A 19,217-nucleotide genomic window follows, 5' to 3' on the forward strand; every position below is an offset into this window, starting at 1 on the left:
TCGCGGGGATGATCTGGGTTCCGGGGGAAGTGGAATTATTTTTTACCAGCGAAGAGATCAACTTCCACATCCGGTGGTAACAGGGCCCTACACAGACCCGCACTGACCTGGAAAAGCTTCGGGAGCGGCGGCGGGGGAGCAGCGGGAGGAGGTGCGGGGACCGCGGCGCCTCGGAGCCGGCAGGGCTGACGCGGCCCCGCCACACACAGAGCGCTTCGCTGCACAGGGCGCTATTTTCCGAAAATGCCGCGTCTGGTCGGCGCCCAAAATCCCCACCGAAAAGTCCCCGTCGGCGCGGAGGGACACGGCGGGCGAGCTCCCAGCATGCCTGCGGCGGCCTCGCCAGCCCGCGCCGGTTTCCGCCCCACTGCCCCCGGGAGCGGGCCTGCCGCTACCCTCCCCCGGCCCCGTTCCGGCGGGAGAAAGGGACGAAGGGGTCTGGGTTTGACTTTAAACAGAGAGAAAGGAAATAAGCCATTTCTAGCCTTCGGCCACACAAAGGCTGCGGCGGAATGATCCGCTGGGCGACCGCAAGTCCCGGCTCGCCCGGCGCCTGCGCGGCAGCGGGGTGAGCGCTGCGGTGGCCATGTGCGCGGCCGGGTGTTCGCGCCGAGCCGTGGGGCGGGATGTGTGGGGACTGGGGTGCGTGTGCTAAGCGTCCTTTCTCCCCGGCGTGGCACGTGAAACGCGGGGACTGCGGGACGTTTGGAGCTTAAGCTTGCCCGTGGGGTGTTGTAGCAGATTCCCGGCAGGCGGAAGGGCCACTTAGGAACCTAGGATTTACCTTTAAGTGGAAGGTAGACCCGGAGTCGCTGTGTGAGGTGTCAGTGCAGGAACAAAAGATGTGTCCTCTTCACCTGGCGTAAACTGGTCGTGTGTGATGAGGATGTTTCTGCGGTTTTTGTTGGATGTTTTTTTTTTTTTCTTGTTGTTTTGGTTTTTTGAGACAGGGTTTCTCTGTGTTGTTTTAAGTGCCTGTCCTGGATCTCGCTCTGTAGACCAGGCTGGCTTCGAACTTCAACAGAGATCCACCTGGCTCTGCCTCCCGAGTGCTGGGATTAAAGGCGTGCGCCACCACCGCCCGGCTGTTTTTTTGTTTGTTTGTTTGTTTAATGCTGTAATAGTGACACTTTTCTCCGTGCCTGCAATGTCAAGATTTTTTTTTTCCTCGAGACAGAGTTTCTCTGTAACAGCCTTGGCTGTCCTAGAACTCAACAGAGATCCCCCTGCCTCTGCCTCCGGATTGCTGACATTAAAGTCGTGCGCTACTTCGCCCGGCGTTTCATTTTGAATGTACCAAAAATTTATTGGGAGATGGTGATTTTGTGAAGAAAAAGACTCATAAATTTTAACTTATACGAGATTTCCAAAGTTACGCTTTGGTATGTTCACCAGGGAAGTTCGCTACCCATGGAACTTTAGGCATCCGGCATCTAGGAATGGGAATATCTGAAACACCTCCGGCAATTTATCTTAAGAACAAAAAGGCTTAAATGAGATCCCAACTGTTCTCTGTGTGTGTGTGTGTGTGTGTGTGTGTGTGTGTGTGTGTCCGTCCGTCCGTCCGTCCGTGCCCTCAAATACGTCATCATTGTGTCTCCACTTGCCCTCTTTACTAACATGGTGAAAGTTTGTAGTCAGTGTGACTTAACTAATAAAGCATAGCAAGCACTATGTAGGGGGCAATAGTTTTTTTTTTTTTCTTTTGATTTAATACTTTATTGTTTTGGGTTTTTTTGTAGTTTTTGTTTTTCTTTTGAGACAAAGCCTCACTGTGTAAAAGCTCTGGCTGTCCTAGAACTCAAAATGTTGACCTGGCTGAGCTCAAACTCAACAAAGATCCACCTGCCTCTGCCTCCCAGTTGAAGGGATTAAAGGTTTGGCCAATATCTCCAGCTGTTACGGTTTTTTAAATAGTCACACCTTCCCATAACATTTGGAGTAAATATTTAGTTAATGATTGCCGCAGAAGTCTTGCCTTCGTTGTGCTATAGGTTATAAACGAGTATACATCATCAGTGATTGCAATGGCAGAAAAGCTGCTGGATTTGGGGTGATTTCGGAGGGAGATCTCACACACACACACAAATGTGGGAAAATTCACGTTAGTAAGGGAATTGGTGAAGGCCCTCCAGCCAAAGGAACAATAATGCAAAGGTTTAAGAGACAAGCAAAGTAAAAAAGACATCATTCTAAGCATCCCCAAAGATGTGCCTGTAGAGGTTTAGTGACAGCCTCAAGTGTCCTGTGAATGAATGAATGAATGAATTGATGTTTTTGACTGGTCATGTAACTATTCAGCAAAAATAGTCCAAGGCATGAGAAATAGTAATTTGGAAGGCCATAATGACTTGGGTTGAGGTAGTCACAAGTAGAAATGAAGAAAAATCACAACTGCTTGTTGAGAATTTGGAGAATTTGCTTGACTGGATGAGAGACTGTCTGAAAGAGATGTCAAAGGTGACTGTCAAGTGTGTGAGAGGAGTGCCTGAAGGATGGTAATGTGTTCACTGGGAGTAGAAGCAGAGAGGAATGTGTGCTGGGAAAGGCGACGCCTCTTTGACCACGTAAAGCTGAGCCTGTCTAATCAACAGTTAGCTGTATTCATTCAGCAGTTGTTTGTTGGAGCGCCCACTCTGCCTGATACTGTTCTGTGTGCTAGAAAAGATAAAAGTAGCAACAAAGAGCATGAAGGGAAGAAAGACTAAAGATTTAAAACAAAGAGAGATAATGTCCCATAATAGTTTCACAAAGGAAAAGGGGCGGGGAGGGGGGAGCGGGCGGCATGTAACTGGATAAAGTAGTTCTCCAAGTGAGAAAGCAGGCTAAATACTGGCACTTGGTCAGAGGTGGGCTCACCTGCGGTTTGATCTGAGCTAGGCCCTGACTGGGAAGAAGTTAGGGCAGTTTGTGAAATCGGTGGGATGGGAGGTCAAGGTGGCTGAAGTAGATGGGAGCAAAGGAGGGATGGTGGGAAATAACTGCCGCTTTGGGAAGATGAGGTCATTGATAGCCGAAGGGAACGGAGTGGCGTGGCCATGGCAGTAGAGATGGAGAAAGCAGATGGATCCAAAAAACAGCCGCTAATAGACATTAAGTCATTAAGTGTGGAGTGAGGGAAAGAAGAATCAATAGCGGTATCTAAGCTTTGAGTATGGGTGCCTAAGCTACCAACATCAGGTAGAAATATAAGCTACGTATAATTTTGTAGTAGTTGCATTAAAAATGTGAAATTAATGTCTTATTTAAAGATATACCACTATTATATGTGATATAAAATAGAGTTTAATTTTGTTTGTTTTTCGAGACAGTTTATCTGTAGTTTTGGTGCCTGTCCTGGATCTCGCTCTGTAGACCAGGCTGGCCTCAAACTCACAGAGATCCATCTGGCTCTGCCTCCCGAGCGTTAGGATTAAAGGTGTGGGCCACCGACACCCAGCTAATTTAGTGTTTTACATTCATTTTCTCACTATTTGAAATCTAGTGTGTGAGTTATATTTAAATCGTATCTCAATACCTGATTTCATCAGATGTACTGTTGAAAAGTTGATTTACCTGTCCACTTGGTCTAAGACATTAAGCCATGCTTCTTTTAACTGTACGCTGAAGTTAAAGTCTTAAAAATAAATTTCTCCGTTAAGCAGATTTCAGTTGGATAATCGTAGCACTTGAGAGGCAGAGGCAGTCAGATCTCTTCAAGTTTCAGGACAGCCTAGTCTACATAGTGAATTCCAGGATAGCCAGGACTATGTAGATAGGCCCTATCTCAAAAAAAAAAAAAAAAAAAAGGGAAGGAAGAAAAGTTGTTCTGAAGGCTGAGAATATAGCTCAGCAATAGAGTGCCTGCCTGCTGTTAGCAAAGCCCTGAGTATCCATAGCACTACCAAAAAAAGTTTGAGACTAGGCCAGAAAGCCTTGAATGCTAAGCTAAAGGATTGTGAATTTGACCCTAGAAACACTGACCCATGAGTGGTTTGGGGGCCAGCATTATGTTTAAGGCTAGAAAGAGGCCACTAGGTGGCCATCTGGTGACTCCTGACTAAGACCAATGCTTCCTGCCATTGTTTTGACTTTATGAGGTTCAGTTTAGCTTTGATTATTCTAGAACAATGCCACCAAAAGTCTAATCCATTAGTTAGTGTCAGTCTGCAGACCCTTCGCTTGGTTACCAGCCAAGACATTTAAAAAAGAGTAAGCATTTAGAAGCATGGAGCTCAGATTAATATCTGTAAATGTACCATCCAGAGCTGTATTGTTGCATGGTGTTTTGGTTTTTCCAGACAGTTTCTTTGGCTGTCCTGGAACTCTGTAGACTAAGCTGGCCTCAAACAGAGATCCGCCTGCCTCTGCCTCCCCAGTGCTGGGATTAAAGGAGTGCCCAACCATGCCTGGCTCTTGGATATTTTTTTAATTCCCCTTTTCCAGTAATTTTTGTTTAATAAATGTATCTCTTTTTATTTGTTTGGTTATTTGTTTTGGTTTGGTTTTGGGTTTTTTGTTTTGTTTTGTTTTGTTTTGAGATAGGGTTTCTCTAGTATCAACCTTGGCTTTCCTGGAATTCACTTTGTAGACCCGGCTGGCCTCAAACTCACAGAGGTCCTCCTGCCTCTGCCTCCTGAGTGATGGAATGGAGATCTGTGTTAAACTCTATACACACTGGGCAGCACAGTGCTTGGGGTGGCTGTTAGGCAGGTGAGTAGGCAGAATGGGTCTGGAAGTCCTTACCTGGAATTCTGGGTTGGACTCAGTGTTATATGTGGGTATCCAAACCCAGGTCCTCGTGTTTTCACAGCAAGCACTTTACCCACGGAGCCACCTCCCCCATTCTGTAACATGCGATACTCTGATAGCATTTTGCTCACAGTACAACCTTGCTGCTGTTTTAGCAAGTATTGAGTTTTGGATGTAAAATGCTCCCCACAAGTTCAGATGTTTGAACACTTGGTCCCCAGCTAGTATGCTGTTTTGAGATGTTATGGAACATTTAGAAGGCAGGGCTTAGCTAGAGGAAGTGCTGGTTGAGGGGGTGGAGCAAGCCTTCATATTTATAGCCCAACCCTGCTTCCTGTCCTGTCTGCTTCCTGATCTGCTTAGACATGAGCCAGTAGCCTCATATTTCTGCTGCAGCCAAGAGTGACTCCCACTACCATGCCTTGTGTGCCAAGATGTACCCAAAATAAACCTTACCTCCATTAATTTGCCTCTTGTCCTGTATTTGATCACAATGACCAAGAAAAGCACTGACAACAGATTATCTAATATTCTGAATCCTTCGTTGTCATTTTGGTAGTGTGTGTAGCATCTTCACCAGAAACAGAATCCATTTTAAGAAACTACTTTCTGGGATGATGTTGTGTGACTATTCCTGGGGAGAGACATGAACAAATGTGCTGTGGGATGTTCTGTATGTTATGTATGTCAAATGTGTTGCTCTGATTGGTTAGTAAATAAAACACTGATTGGCCAGTAGCCAGGCAGGAAGGATAGGCGGGACAAGCAGAGAAGAGAATTCTGGGAAGTGGAAGGCTGAGTCAGAGAGACACTGCCAGCCGCCACCATGACAAGCCGCATGTGAAGATGCTGGTAAGCCACGAGCCATGTGGCAAGGTATAGATTAATGAAAATGGATTAATTTAAGCTGTAAGAACAGTTAGCAAGAAGCCTGCCATGGCCATACAGTTTGTAACCAATATAAGTCTCTGTGTTTACTTGGTTGGGTCTGAGTGGCTGTGGGACTGGCAGGTGAGAGAGATTTGCCCTGACCATGGGCCAGGCAGGAAAACTCCAGCTACACAAATGTCTACTCACCAGATGGGGAACATGGCAGAACAAAATAAGGATACCACCAAAGTCCAAGTTGGTGAACACCAGAATTTAATTAGGGTTATTTACAGAACCAGAAATAACTCAAAGACAGCTATATTACCAAAATCCCACCCCAGCATGGGAGACAGTTCACAAAAGCTGGAAGCCTGGGGCACACTGCAGAGACAGTAGGCCACTCAACAGCTTGGAGAATGTCCTTTCCAGGTAGTTCAGTTGTTCTAAATGTCTTCCAGGCAGCTTGGCTGGTCTTCTGCTTCTTGTCTGGGATTCTTCTAGGCCAGCGTTTCTCAACCTGTGGGATGTATATTTCCAACGGTCTTAGGAATCCCCAACCATGAGAGGAGAGAAATGGCTCAGTGGTTAAGAGCACTGACTGATGTTCCAGAGGACCTGGATTCAATTCCCAGACCGTCCCGTGTCCGATCACACCAGGCTAAAAATAAAAAATAAAAGGAAGAAGGAATCCCCAACCAAACATTTATTTTTGCTGCTACTTCATAACTAATTTTGCTACTGAGAGGTGTCTCAGATGGTCTCAACCCGTAAGTTGAGAACCTCTGTTCTAGACAGCTTGTCTTGTCTAAGAATATCTCTCAGTAGTCTCTACTGCTTATCTACACATTTGGGGAGGGAGGAGCCTAGTGAATCTTACTGGTTTCAGGGACTTCCTGAGGCTGTTCGAGTTGTTTCCTTCCTGAGATTAATAAACTTCCGTGCTGGGTGGAGTTTCACCTCCATCTTATTGTTTCAGCTCCTATAAACATCCTGTGTCTGAATGAACTGACCCATTTGAAATCAAATCGTGGAAGAAACTGCTAAACAACAGATGGTGAGATGGTTCAGCAGGTAAAGGCTCATGCCACCAAGCCTGATGGCCTGAGTTTGATCTCCATGTCCCACATGGTAGAACTGATGCCTGTGAGTTGTCCTCTGACTGCCACATGTGTACCATGGCATGTGGATGTGCCCGTTCCCCCCTCAAAAAAGAATACATAAATGTAATTTTTAAAGTATTTTATTTTTTGTAAGGGACAGTACAAATGCAGTCCCCACTGCCACAACTTATATAGTCAAATTTTCCACATTGGGAGAAATCGTAGGATTCAGCACATCCAGACTACAATGGATGAACCTTGCCCTGAGAAACCCACCTTTATCATTGTAATGTCTTGGTGAAGGTTTCTATTGTTGTAAAGAGACACCATGACAACTCTTACAAAGGAAGAACTTTCAATTGGGGTGCCTTACGTTCTCAAGTTTAGTCCATTATCATGGTGCAACATGGTGACGAGCAGGCAGAGATGGTGCTGGAGAAGGAGCTGAGTCTCCTACATCTTGTCCCACAAGCAGCAGGAAGTGGTCTGAGACACTGAGCATATCTTGAACATATATGAGACCTCAAAGCCCACCTCCACAGTGGCACACTTCCTCCAACAAGGCCACACCCACTAATAGTGCCACTCCCTATGAGCTTATGGGAGGCAATAAGTATAAATTAATTTTAAAGGAAGAAATCCCTTTCTTTGCTAATGTATTAGTAGAAATTCTGTCCAATCCTAGACTCCACTGCTAGCTCCCCTGCTACTTGACCACATCAGCATTTACTGACTACACTGAAGTTTTGAAACCCTCAAACTGACACATGAAGACTAGAATTAACATCTTCCAAATTCTCATAATAGTTTTAGCTCCTCCCAAGAATCCCACAATTTCTTAATGGCATCTAGAGTGGTGTAGCAGGCTTTCTTTTGTTCCACCAACTAGCTCCCAAATCATGGCATGGAGACTTAATATTAGTTATGAATGTATGGCCTTATCTTATGCTTGTCTCACTAGCTCTTTTAACTTAAGCTGTCCTGTTTCTTTTCATCTGTATTTTGTCTTGGGGCCTTTTTACCTTCCTTTCTGTGTGTTCTATTCCATGGCTGGCTGGCTGGCAGCTGCCTGCCTTCTGGCCGCAGATGTATCCCTCTCTCTCTCCCTCATCCTCTTCTCTCTGGAGCCTAGATTTCCCTCCTATGTATTCTCTCTGCCTGCTAGCCCTGACTATCCCTCTCCTTCCTAGCTATTGGCTGTTCAGGTTTTTATTAGACCAATCAGGTACCTTAGGCAAGCAAGTGAAACAGCAACACATCTTTACATAATTAAATGCAGCATAAGCAAACAACTCCTTTATGTAGTTAAAGTAATACTGCACAACAAAGTGGTGCACTGCTTCCAGAAGATTTTCAGTTACTTTGTCTACACCAATCAATCAGCTTAAGTCATATCAAAATAATAGTAAAAAAAAATTGGGGTGGGGTTTAGTGAGCTTCAAGACAGAGATCTGCCTTCCTCTGCCTCCTAAGTGCTGGGATTAAAGGTGTGCACCACAATATTATATAATAAATAAAATATTTGGAAATTACTCCTTGATCCGGGAACTGCAGAATGAATACTGGGTCAGCAAAAGCAATATCTGATCACCCATCTCCATTGGAGATCTTGTACAATGTTAACTGAAGTCCCCAGAAGAAGAAAAAAGGAGCCACACCTGCATTAAACATTCTATAAGATGGATTGACTGACCAGAATTTCAACTGTGGAAAGTAAAAATAAACAGGCCCTGACCCAAATTTCCTTGCTGTCTTAGCCCCTTAAACAACAATTTATTGCCTATCTCTGTGTGTAACCTAATGTAAATCCTTTTGAGCTGTACAAACAGATCCTTAGCTTCTACTGCCCCAGAAGCTGGGACTGCGCAGGTAACCCCTGAGACCTGTAGCAGACTTTACTGCTCTCCTTTAAGCTGTGAAGCAGATGGTTGGGTTGGGTTGGGTTGGGTTGGGTTGGGTTGGGTTGGGTTAGGTTGTTCCCCCTCCCCACCCCCACCCCAGCTGAGGACCCAACCCAGGGCCTTGCACTTGCTAGGCAAGCACTCTACCACTGAACTAAATCCCCAACCCCTGGGTTGTTTTTTTGAGACAGGGTTTCTCTGTGTAGTCCTGGCTGTCTGGAACTTGCTCTATAGACCAGGCTAGCCTCAAACTCACAGAGATCCTCCAGCCTCTGCCTCCCAAGCGCTGAGATTAAAGATATTCATTAACACCATCCAGCAAGCAAACGTTTCTCCCAGTGTATTTTTAAAATGCCTTGAGTGACTGGATAGGTGTTTCAGCGGTAATGACCACTTTCTCCTCTTGTAGAGGACCTGTGTTTGGTTCTCACAATCCATATTGGATATGTCACAACTATCTGTAAATCCATTTCCATGGAGATTTGGCTTCTGTGCCTACCTGTGCACGTGTAATACACATACATGCACTTAGGAAAACATACATAAAATAAAATTAAAGACTACTGTGTGTAAGCCATGCTTGGTGGTGTATGCACATGGTGTGATCACAGTACATAGGAAGCAGATCCCAGCCTGGGTCCTGGACAGCCAGGGCAACACAGAAAAACCCTGTCTGGAAAAACTCACTAATGTGGCCCTGGCTGACCTCAAACTCACAAAGGTCTTGCTGCCTCTGCCTCCTATGTGCTGGGCTTAAAGACATTTGCCACCACCCCCAGCTTAAGACTGCAGCTGGATTTTATGGAGCTTAAGATTGCTGGGGGGGGGGGGGAATGAATGCTGGTTCAAGCCTTTAGTTCCAGCATTCAGGAGGCAGAAGCAGGTGGATCTCTATGAGTTACAAGCCAGCCAGAACCACACCACGAGACCTGGTCTAGAAAAAAAAAGGGGGGGGACTTGGATTTATGACTGTCTTTGTTCTATTACTATAAAAACTTTATGAAACTGATACCATGTTGAAATATGGAATCTTGGGTAATTTGAGTCAGTGTTCCCAGGCATGATCATGCCTATGTGGTTCCAGAATAAACTGTTTATTTGAGGCAAGATCTGTGTTTGTTTTCTGGGAGAGGTGTTTGGTTTTTGGTTTTTGCTGGGGGTGGGGGGAGGTTGGCAGTGCCCCAGCCATGTTCTCAGCACTGATATTTTATTTTGAAATGAATCTTCTTTGTTTTGAGTGGTCCCAACAGTCAGCTTACACTTTTTAGTAAACTATGTTATAAACAAATGTTCTGTTATTTACACTATATTGTTTCGTTTTTAAAACATGGAACAAGTAAATTTCTCCAAGGCTCACTACATTGGTTGCTTTCTTATTGTAATAAAACACCACAGCCAGGCGGTGGTGGCGCATGCCTTTAATCCCAGCACTCGGGAGGCAGAGCCAGGTAGATCTCTGTGAGTTCGAGGCCAGCCTGGTCTACAGAGTGAGTTCCAGGAAAGGCACCAAAACTACACAGAGAAACCCTGTCTCAAAAAACAAAAACAAACAAACAAACAAAAAAAACCACCATGACGAAGGCAACTTCTAGAAATAAGGGTTTATTTAGGCTTAGGTTCCAGAAGGATAATGGTCCATGGCCATCACTGTGGACAATGGGATAATGGTCCATGACCATCATTGTGGCAATGGGATAATGGTCCATGACCATCATTGTGGCAATGGGATAATGGTCCATGACCATCACTGTGGGGAAGCATAGCAGCAGGCGGGCTCAGTGACTGGAGCAGCAATCTTCAAATGTCAAAACAACCCCAGTGAGACACCTCCTCCAGCAAGACCACATCTCTTAAACCTACCCAAACAGCGCCACCAACTGGGGACTAAGTATTCAACTATCTGAGCCCATGGAGAACATTTTCATTCAAACCATCATACCTAGGATTTTCAAAATAGTAAGCACTGATTTAATCATGAAGTCACTGTGATGGTTAATCTTCTGTATCAGCTGCATTGGCATTGGAATCAACTAAGAGACAGGCTTGAGTAAGTCTAGAAGGGTATTTCCTGGAAAGATTAACTGGGGGTGGGGGTGGGGATGCTGGCTAATTTTATGTCTACTTGACACAAGCCAGAATCACCTGACAGAAGGGAACATCAACTGAGAAAATACCTCCATAAAATCCAGCTGTAGGCAAGCCTGTAGGTCATTTTCTTAATTCATGATTGATGGGAAGAGGTCCAGCCCACTGTGGGTAGTGCTACCCCTGGCTGGCGGTCTCAGGTGCTATAAGAAAGTTGATTGATCAAGACTTGGAGAGAAAATAAGCAGCACTCCCCCATGGCCTTTGCATCAGCTGTTGCTTCCAGATGCCTGCCCTGACTACTTTCTTGGTTCCTGGAGTTCCTGCCATGACTGCTTTCAATGAGGAGCTATTCTACTGAAGCCTGAGTGAAATAAACCCATTCCTCTCCAACTTGCTTTTTTTTTTTTTTTTTTTTGGTTTTTCGAGACAGGGTTTCTCTGTGTAGCTTTGCGCCTTTCCTGGAACTCACTTGGTAGCCCAGGCTGGCCTCGAACTCACAGAGATCTGCCTGGCTCTGCCTCCCGAGTGCTGGGATTAAAGGCGTGCACCACCACCGCCCGGCTTCCAACTTGCTTTTGGTCATCGTGTTCCAGCACATCGCTAGAACCCAAACTAAAACGGGGCAAAACCTTCCGCCAGAATGGTGACAAGATCGTGTACATGATAAGCTTGAAAATAAACAGGATATAAAATGCAGAAATGACTCCCAATTTTCGATGAGAAAAAGACAAGTATTGCAATAAAGGAACAGTAAGACCTAGATAACATGTAAGATCATTCCCTTCTGATTACTCAGCAAGTGGGGAAAAGGAGGAAGGGACTTGCTTTAGGGTTTAAAAACTGTCCCCTTGTAGCCGGGCATGGTGGCTAGCTACATCTGTATGTCTACCATTTGAGGCTGATGCCTGACTTTGCAAGGTGGCAAAATAATCTGCCTCACTTTTACTGTTGTGAGTCTTCAGTGCTCTTATTATAAATCGAGGATCTTTGTTTCTGGAAGTTTCCCAAGGATTTCCTCAAAGACATATTCTATGTAAATTTGATGTTTGGTCCTGGAAGGTTATGCTCTCCACAAGGCTCAAGATGTTCTCGGCTGTTTCTGCAGAAACATGAGCGTGTTAAAGATGAAGCAGAAAGAGCTTGTGCTTAAGAGTCGTACAGACTCCTTTCAAGCCTTGGTTCTGTTACAGTTCCACCCATGTTACTGAATAAACATCCTCCTTTTCTACAAAGCGATTTACAAAATGATGAAGAAATAAGTGAACAGCTTTCCCAAGCAGCAGTACTTATTAACAGAAACCTAAATTACCAGTTTCTAAAGACAGGTGCAAAGAAGATATTATAGCTATTTTCTTGGGCCTGTCTCTCGCACTCTAGCTTTGGAACATTGTGCTCTTGAGGTGCAGCAGTTTGACCTGATGAAAAGCCAAGTCGAGTATGCCAATGATGTAGGGAACCTGTGGAAGGACCTTCCTACTAGCCTACACAAGGCCGTTGATGACGAGGCCATATCTCTAGCTTTTCAATGATTGCCATCTTACAATTTGAGTGTGTCTTCCCAGAGTTCCTATCTGGACCTTAGAAGCCAGTGTAGCAATGTTGAGAGGTACTTTGAAGGGGTAGGGCCCATTAGAAGGTGGGGAGGTAAGGAGCGCTGTCCGCGGAAGGAAATAATGTAGTTCTTCCAGGTCCCTGAGTAGATCCCGAGAGAGAAGGTAATTAGGATTGAGGCTGCCGTCACATGTGCTCCTTCCTATATGCGGCTGTTTGTCTTGCCCTTCCTCTGCCATGTCGCAACACGAGAAAGCTCCCACTGGAGACCAGACCTAGGTTTCCTGATTTGGGGCTTTCAGGCACCGAAACAGTAAAATAAATAAACATCTTTTCTTTATAAACTACTCAACTTCAGATATTTTGTTATTGATAGAAAATGGATGGATACAGTGACCAATAAGAATGTAAAGTATTTCTATAAACTGGGCATGTTGGTACACGCCTGTAATTCCAGCATTTGGGAGGTGAGGGCAGGAGGAATTCAGGTCATTCTCTGCTTCACAGTGGTTTGAGGGCTAGCCTGGGGCTACCAGCAATCAATAGATTACAGCTATCTCTGTGCAAGGTATTCTGATAAGCTAGAGTTGCAAGAATTTAAATTACTTTATACTTGTTTTTGAGACTAAAAATGTAATAGGGGAGACAGTCCCAAGAAGTATGTTTTTTATTATGGGGAATGATTGGGTTATAATCATACATTCAGTACAACCTGAGTATCTCAACAGAAATAAGAAATGACAAAAAAATTTTAGGAGGAATGGGAAAAATCAGTTTGGACATCCTGGTTCTGGGAAGCATTAAAAGCATAGTTTTTATACACCGGTAGAGACAAGAGACAAATAAGATCACGTGTTGGCTTTTTGGCCAGCTTTCTAAGAGCAAATGTACAATAAAGAACCGGGCCAGCTAATTAAGTAGAAATGAGAAAGCACAGGCACCAGATGTGATTATTTTTTATGGCCTTTGGCAGTGAAGGAAGAGTGCATGAGGACAGTAGTTAGGCTTTCCGTAGTAAAATGAATTGGAGAGACTTGCTTATAGGTTGGAGGGGAAGCTGTCGAGTAGATTCAAGAGCTGTGGTAGAAGAGGAGGACATAAGCAGCAGGGAAAGCTCACAGTATCAGAGTTATTCGGGTAGGTAAAAGGACCAAGCAGACGCCATAACAGGCTGCTCAGTCTTCTCTCAGAGATCAGGCCTCAATTTCAGTTTCCTGAGACTTGAGTAAGCAGTTTCTGGAAGGGCCATAAACAAAAGACATAGTTCTTGCAATAGCTCCTTTTCTGCACGTATTCTGACCGCTCAAGGTTCAGCCAATTGTTTACTGTCTGGGACCCCTTACCAACTTAGAGCTACGTGCATGAGTCAAGGACACAGCCTGGGCCACTGAGTCAGCCTCCACAGTCAGTACGTGCTAGGCCAGCCAGCCTCCATGGTAGCTCAAGGACAGAGCCTGGGACTTGTCCAGGCCTGCTCAAAAATGGTAACTGTAATCCCCAACTAATCCTAGCCAATTAAAAGTTACTAACATGATTGCCACTCAAATAAACCAATCCTGAGTCTGTTCCTGTGTAGTCTGTAGACCCCGAGCCCCTTTGCTTTAAAAACCCTGCCCCATTGCTACTCGGGGTCTCTCCTGCTCGGCTGCTGTGTCAGACTGAGAGTCCCAAGTTAACTCGTAATAGTGAAAAGACTCTTTGCTTTTGCATCGGATTTGGTCTCTTGGTGGTCTTTGGGGGACTCTGGGTACAACAGTAGGGATGTTGTTAGGAATCTCCCTTGTTGATGTGACCATGTACCTGACAGGAAGCAACTTAAGAGAGCAAAGATTTGTTTTCACTTATATCCTGGACACATTATGGCAGGTAGAGCATGGTTGCAGTAGCCTAAGGTGGATGGTCACATCAAGATCTCAGTCAGGAAGCAGCAGACAGGAAGTGGGGGCAGCTATAATACTCCACACCCTGCCCCAAGTGACCCACTTCCTCCAGCATGGCCCCCCACCTCCTAAAGGTTCTACAGCATACTAAACCACTGTCACCAGCTGAGGATTAGTTCAAACACAGAGACCCATAGGCGACGTTTCACATCTAAACCACAAGAAGGGACTAGCCTCAGAACGACGAAATGTTTCTGTGACAGGAGATAATGAATCTCACATTCTAATTCAGATTGTCTCAGTGTTTCCCTGCAAGATATTTATTTACAGTCACATGCATCCTAGGCTGGCCTCCAACTCACTGTGAACCTCCCAAGTGCTAGGATTACAGATGTGAAGCGTATCTGTTTTATGCAGTGCTGAGGATGAACCCGGGGCTTTGTGCACGCTAGGCAGGCACGCTGCCGACTGAGCTACATCCCTAGCCCTGCATTTTTACTTTTATAAGATCTCTTAGTTATTGAACCAAAGCACTGACTCCTGAATAGCTTGCTACATGGCCTTTTTAGTAGGGAACACTTCACTGAAGCAGAGTTGTGTAATCACTTTCCCTGGTATTCCTGCTGTTGAAAGCTGCTGTTTTGACTCCTTCAGAATTCATATCACAGATCACAGTATTCCCCTTCTTAAAAAATTAAGTGGGGGAGGGGCACAGGCAGGTGGATCTCTGTGAGTTCGAGGCCAGCCTGATCTACAGGGCAAGTTTCAGGACAGTCTAGACCACATAGAGAGACCCTGACTCAAAAAAAAAAATGATAAGTTTCTAATCTGGATAGAAAATGACTTTTACAACTTCTAACTCGGGCATTTGAAAAGTCACAAGTAAAACAATAAAGTCTTTAGAAAAAAAGTGTAAAGGTATTTCTTCGTGACTTGAAATGGGCAAAGATTTCTTAAGTAGGAGACACATGCACAAACATAAAAAGGGAAAAAGAAATGTGACAGTTGAAATTATTAAATAATTAAATTTTTGTTCATAAATTTTTTTTCAATCATCTAGAGACACCGTATTAGTTACTTTTCTGTTGCTGTGATAAAATGCCCCGATAAAAGCAACTCGGGAAGAAAACTGGTTTTTTTGTTTTGTTTTCTTTTTCTTTTTTTGGCTCACAGTTCCAGAGGGATCGCGTCCATCATGATGAGGAAGCCACTGCAGCAGGAGCAGGAGGCAGCCTCACGGTCAAGAAGCAGAGAGAGAACAGAGTGGGACCATGCTGTAAGGCCACCTTCCTTGGCACACTTCCCCCAGGAATGTCTCACCTCCTCACAGTTCCATGACCTCCCCAGACAGCACCACCGTCTGATGGTGTTCAAACACCTGAGCCTTGTGAGGATGCTTTCCATTGGAACGACAATAGGCAACAATAAAAATATTAAAAGGCAAGCTATGGGATGAAAGAAGATATGTTAATATATAAATAAAAAAAAAGGCTCATGCCCAGAATAAGTATTTCTACAAGTTAGTAAGTAAAAGAAAGCTTGGGGGCTGGAGAGATGGCTCAGCAGTTAAGAGCACTGACTGCTCCTTCGGAGGTCCTGAGTTCAATTCCCAGCAACCACATGGTGCTGGCTCACAAGCATCTCTAGTGGAATCTGATGCCTTCTTCTGGAATAAAGGCGTACATGCAGACAGAGCATTCATACATAAAATAAATAAATGAACTTTAAAAAAAATTAAAAAAAGAAAAAAGAAAACTTGGTTAGACATACTGGCCTATTCCTGCAATGCCAGCACTGGAGAGTGTGAGCCAGGAAGATAGAGAGTTAGAGACCAGCCTAGGTTACATAAAGAGACGCTTTTCTGGTCTCCTTGAGGCTGTGTAGGTATTTCATAAAGCTTAAGAGAAAATAATGATGAGATGGGGAAGGGCGGGGTGTGGTAGTAGAAGTGAACTCCTTACTCATAAATCACTCACCATTTGGAAGAAATAGTTAAACCAAAACAACAACAACAAAAACCACCAACTTTAACACAGACATGTGAGTAATAGATGGGGAAAGCCCTGATAAGCTCATTTTTAAAAAGTAAAAGTATGCTTCATAGTAAAGATTCATTTTGTTTTGTTTGTTTGATCTGTTTTGAGACAGCATCATATCATATAGCCCAGACTGGGCTTGAGCTTGTGGTCTTTATACCTCAGGAACCCAGCTGTTGGGAATAGGGGTAATCACTATGTCTGGGTATTATAAATTCTTGATTTTAAAAATAATGCATTATTGTCTCAGAGAATGTACAATTTGATAGGAATTCCCTTTCACTGAAAATGAGATTTGGAGAAAAATGACATTCCAAATAACATTGCACTTCTAACCCAAGAACACAGTGTATCTTTCCACCTATTCCTGTTTTTTAAATAAAATATATTTATGTGTATGTGTGTGCCTGAGTGGATGTGTGTGCACCATGTGTGTGAAGGGGCCCACAAAGTTCAGAAGAGGACACCAGTTCCCCCGGAACTGGAGTTAGAGGCAGTTTTGAGCTGCCATGTGGGGGCTGGGAACTGCATCTGGGTCCTGTGCAAGGGCAGCCAGTGCTCTTGACCACTGAGTGCTCTCTGCTGCCCTCTCATTCCTAGATCCTATATAAGTTTTGATGATTCTCCTTTTAGGCTTCGCTATTATTCACAGGCCTTCCTGGGACTCAGCCTTCCTAAAGGAGCACAAGCAGGAAGAAAACAGATCCTTTTCCTTTTTCAGTATGTGCTTCCTAGTAAAATTCAAGTGTGAATTTCCCAGTAAAATTCAAGTATGCACTTCCCTGTACAATTCAAGTATTCATTTCCCAGTACAATTCAAGTACGCATTTCCCAATATAACTCAAGAACAAACTCTTCCAATTCCTGCCACCTCAAGTCAACTTCTTTTTCTTTTCTTTTCTTTTCTTTTTTTTTTTTTTTAAGGCAGGGTTTCTCTGGCTGTCCTGGAACTCATTTTGTAGACCAGGCTGGCTGAGAACTCACAGAGATCCACCTGCCTCTACCTCCCAAGAGCTAGGATTAAAGGTGTGCACCACCACCGCTGGGCTGAACTATTTTTTTAATGGGGCAAAGAAAAGATGAGGAGGATCACAAGGTTCAGTTTCACTTTTTTCTGACTACAGTAAAAAACCTGTTTTGTTTTGTTTTTTGAGACAGGGTTTCTCTGTAGCTTTGGAGCCTGTCCTGGAACTCACTCTGTAGCCCAGGCTGGTCTCAAACTCACAGAGATCCACCTGTCTCTGCCTCCTGAGTGCTGGGATTAAAGGCGTGCGCCACCACCACTCAGTTTAAAGTAAAAATCTTAACATGTATGATTAACCAGGTCGTTCTCTCATTAGCTTTGGTCTGCTATAGTATTGTCATAATGTCTGGGAAAGAAGGTCTCCATACCAGATACTATGCTGTAGAGGACCCTGTGTTATAACACACACACACACACACACACACACACACACACACACACACACACACACCTCTTTTAAATGTGTGGTCATTCATCCTATAATCCTAACACTAGGGAAACTGAGGCAGGAGTTAGAAGCCTGCATGAGCTACACTAGTGAGTTCCAGGCAGCTTAGGCCATATAGCATGTGCCTACTTGGCCTTAAAATACTGGGGATAGGTACAAGTGTCTCCATAAATAACCTAGGATGGCCTTGAACTCACAATTCTTCTGCCGCACCTTTTCAAGTGCTGAGGCACCAGCATGCCTAGTGTATAACATTCTTAATACAAGAGTGCTTCTGACACTCAGGACCTAGTGAAAATCTAAACAACCACTCCCATAATTAAGTACGTTCAGCTCCCAGGAAGTCCTTCTAGCTCCACATCTCTTCATCTATCTTGAAACAAAAAACTCACTTCAAATGACTCAAAGCAAAGATGCTTAAACTTCTCAACTTAAGACTCTTATACTCTTCAAAATTTAAAGTACACAATAGAAGGAAAGCCGTCGCAGGCCAGGAAAAAACATGAAAGGCATGTGTATTAAAGGGCATTATCCAAAATATAAAAAGAACTTTCAAATTTCCAAAACCTGATTTTAAAACCTAGCTCGACCTAGTTGAACAGCCCTATAGTCCCAGCTACTCAGGAAGCCCAGGCAGGAAGGTCACAAGTTCAAGGCCTGCCTGCCTGCCTGCCAGAGTTATAGCATGAGCTCAGCAGTGTCAGGGTCTCAGATAAGACATAAGAAGGCTAGAGATGTTGCTTAGTGGCAGAAGACTCACCTTACACACACAAGGCCCTGGGTTCAATCCTCAGTACTATAAGTAGGCTAAATTAAAGATAGTTCCAAAGACCCTAACAGATGACTCATCATGCTGACTAGAATTTTGTCAACTTGACACAAACTAAAGTAATATGAAAAGTGGGAGCCTTGGTTGAGAAAATGCCTCCAGCTGATTGGTCTCTAAGCAGTCTGTGGGGCATTGTCTTGATTAATAATTGATGTGGGAGGGTCCAGCCCACTATGAGCAGTGCCAACCCTGGGCAGGAGGTGATGGGTTGTATAAGAAAGCAAGCTGGAGATCAAGCCAGTAAGCAGCACTCCCCGGAGGCCCTTGCTTCAGTTCCTGTCTTGAGTTCCTGCCCTGACTTCCCTCTGTGACGGACTGTGATCAGGACGTGTAAGCCTATCCTCCCCAAGTAGTCTTTGGTCAGTGAGCTAGCATAGCAATAAAAAGTGAGCTAGGATACCCTCTAAGGAAGACACTCGACCAGCAAATAAACATATAAAAGATGTCCCACATCATATGTTGTGATGGCTGAACTTGGTTGTCAACTTGACTGAGGTGAGAGACTATAAAACTGGTGGAAGTACACTTCTGGGTGTGTCCCTGAGAATATTTCTTCCATAAATGTTTGGCATGTGGGTCCATGAGGTGAGTAAGAATGTCATCCTCCAAGTGAACAGCATGCCTGGCAGGCTGAGACTTGCATAGGATGGAAGACTAGGAGAGGCGGACAGCTGTGCTCACGCTTGACGATACTTGGGCAGGTCCGCTGTTTGTTGCTGCGGTTGTCCATGGATGTTAGATGCCACATTCTTTAGCCTT

General features: G+C 44.5%; 1 protein-coding gene across 2 annotated transcripts in view; it reads right to left on the reverse strand.

The window, feature by feature from the left end:
• Positions 1-516, reverse strand: part of Gabpb1 (GA binding protein transcription factor subunit beta 1) — a 52,906-nt gene extending 52,390 nt beyond the window's left edge. The window contains exon 1 of one of the 2 annotated variants that reach the window (XM_059261323.1): positions 108-516. The gene's annotated coding sequence lies outside the window, so the exon portion shown is untranslated. The remainder of the gene's footprint in view (positions 1-107) is intronic. The other variant, XM_059261322.1, reaches the window with a different exon arrangement.
• Between the last annotated feature and the right edge of the window lie 18,701 nt (positions 517-19,217).

This window comes from Peromyscus eremicus, chromosome 4 (assembly GCF_949786415.1).
Source record: "Peromyscus eremicus chromosome 4, PerEre_H2_v1, whole genome shotgun sequence".
In the NCBI taxonomy this organism is placed as follows: Eukaryota; Metazoa; Chordata; class Mammalia; order Rodentia; family Cricetidae; genus Peromyscus; species Peromyscus eremicus.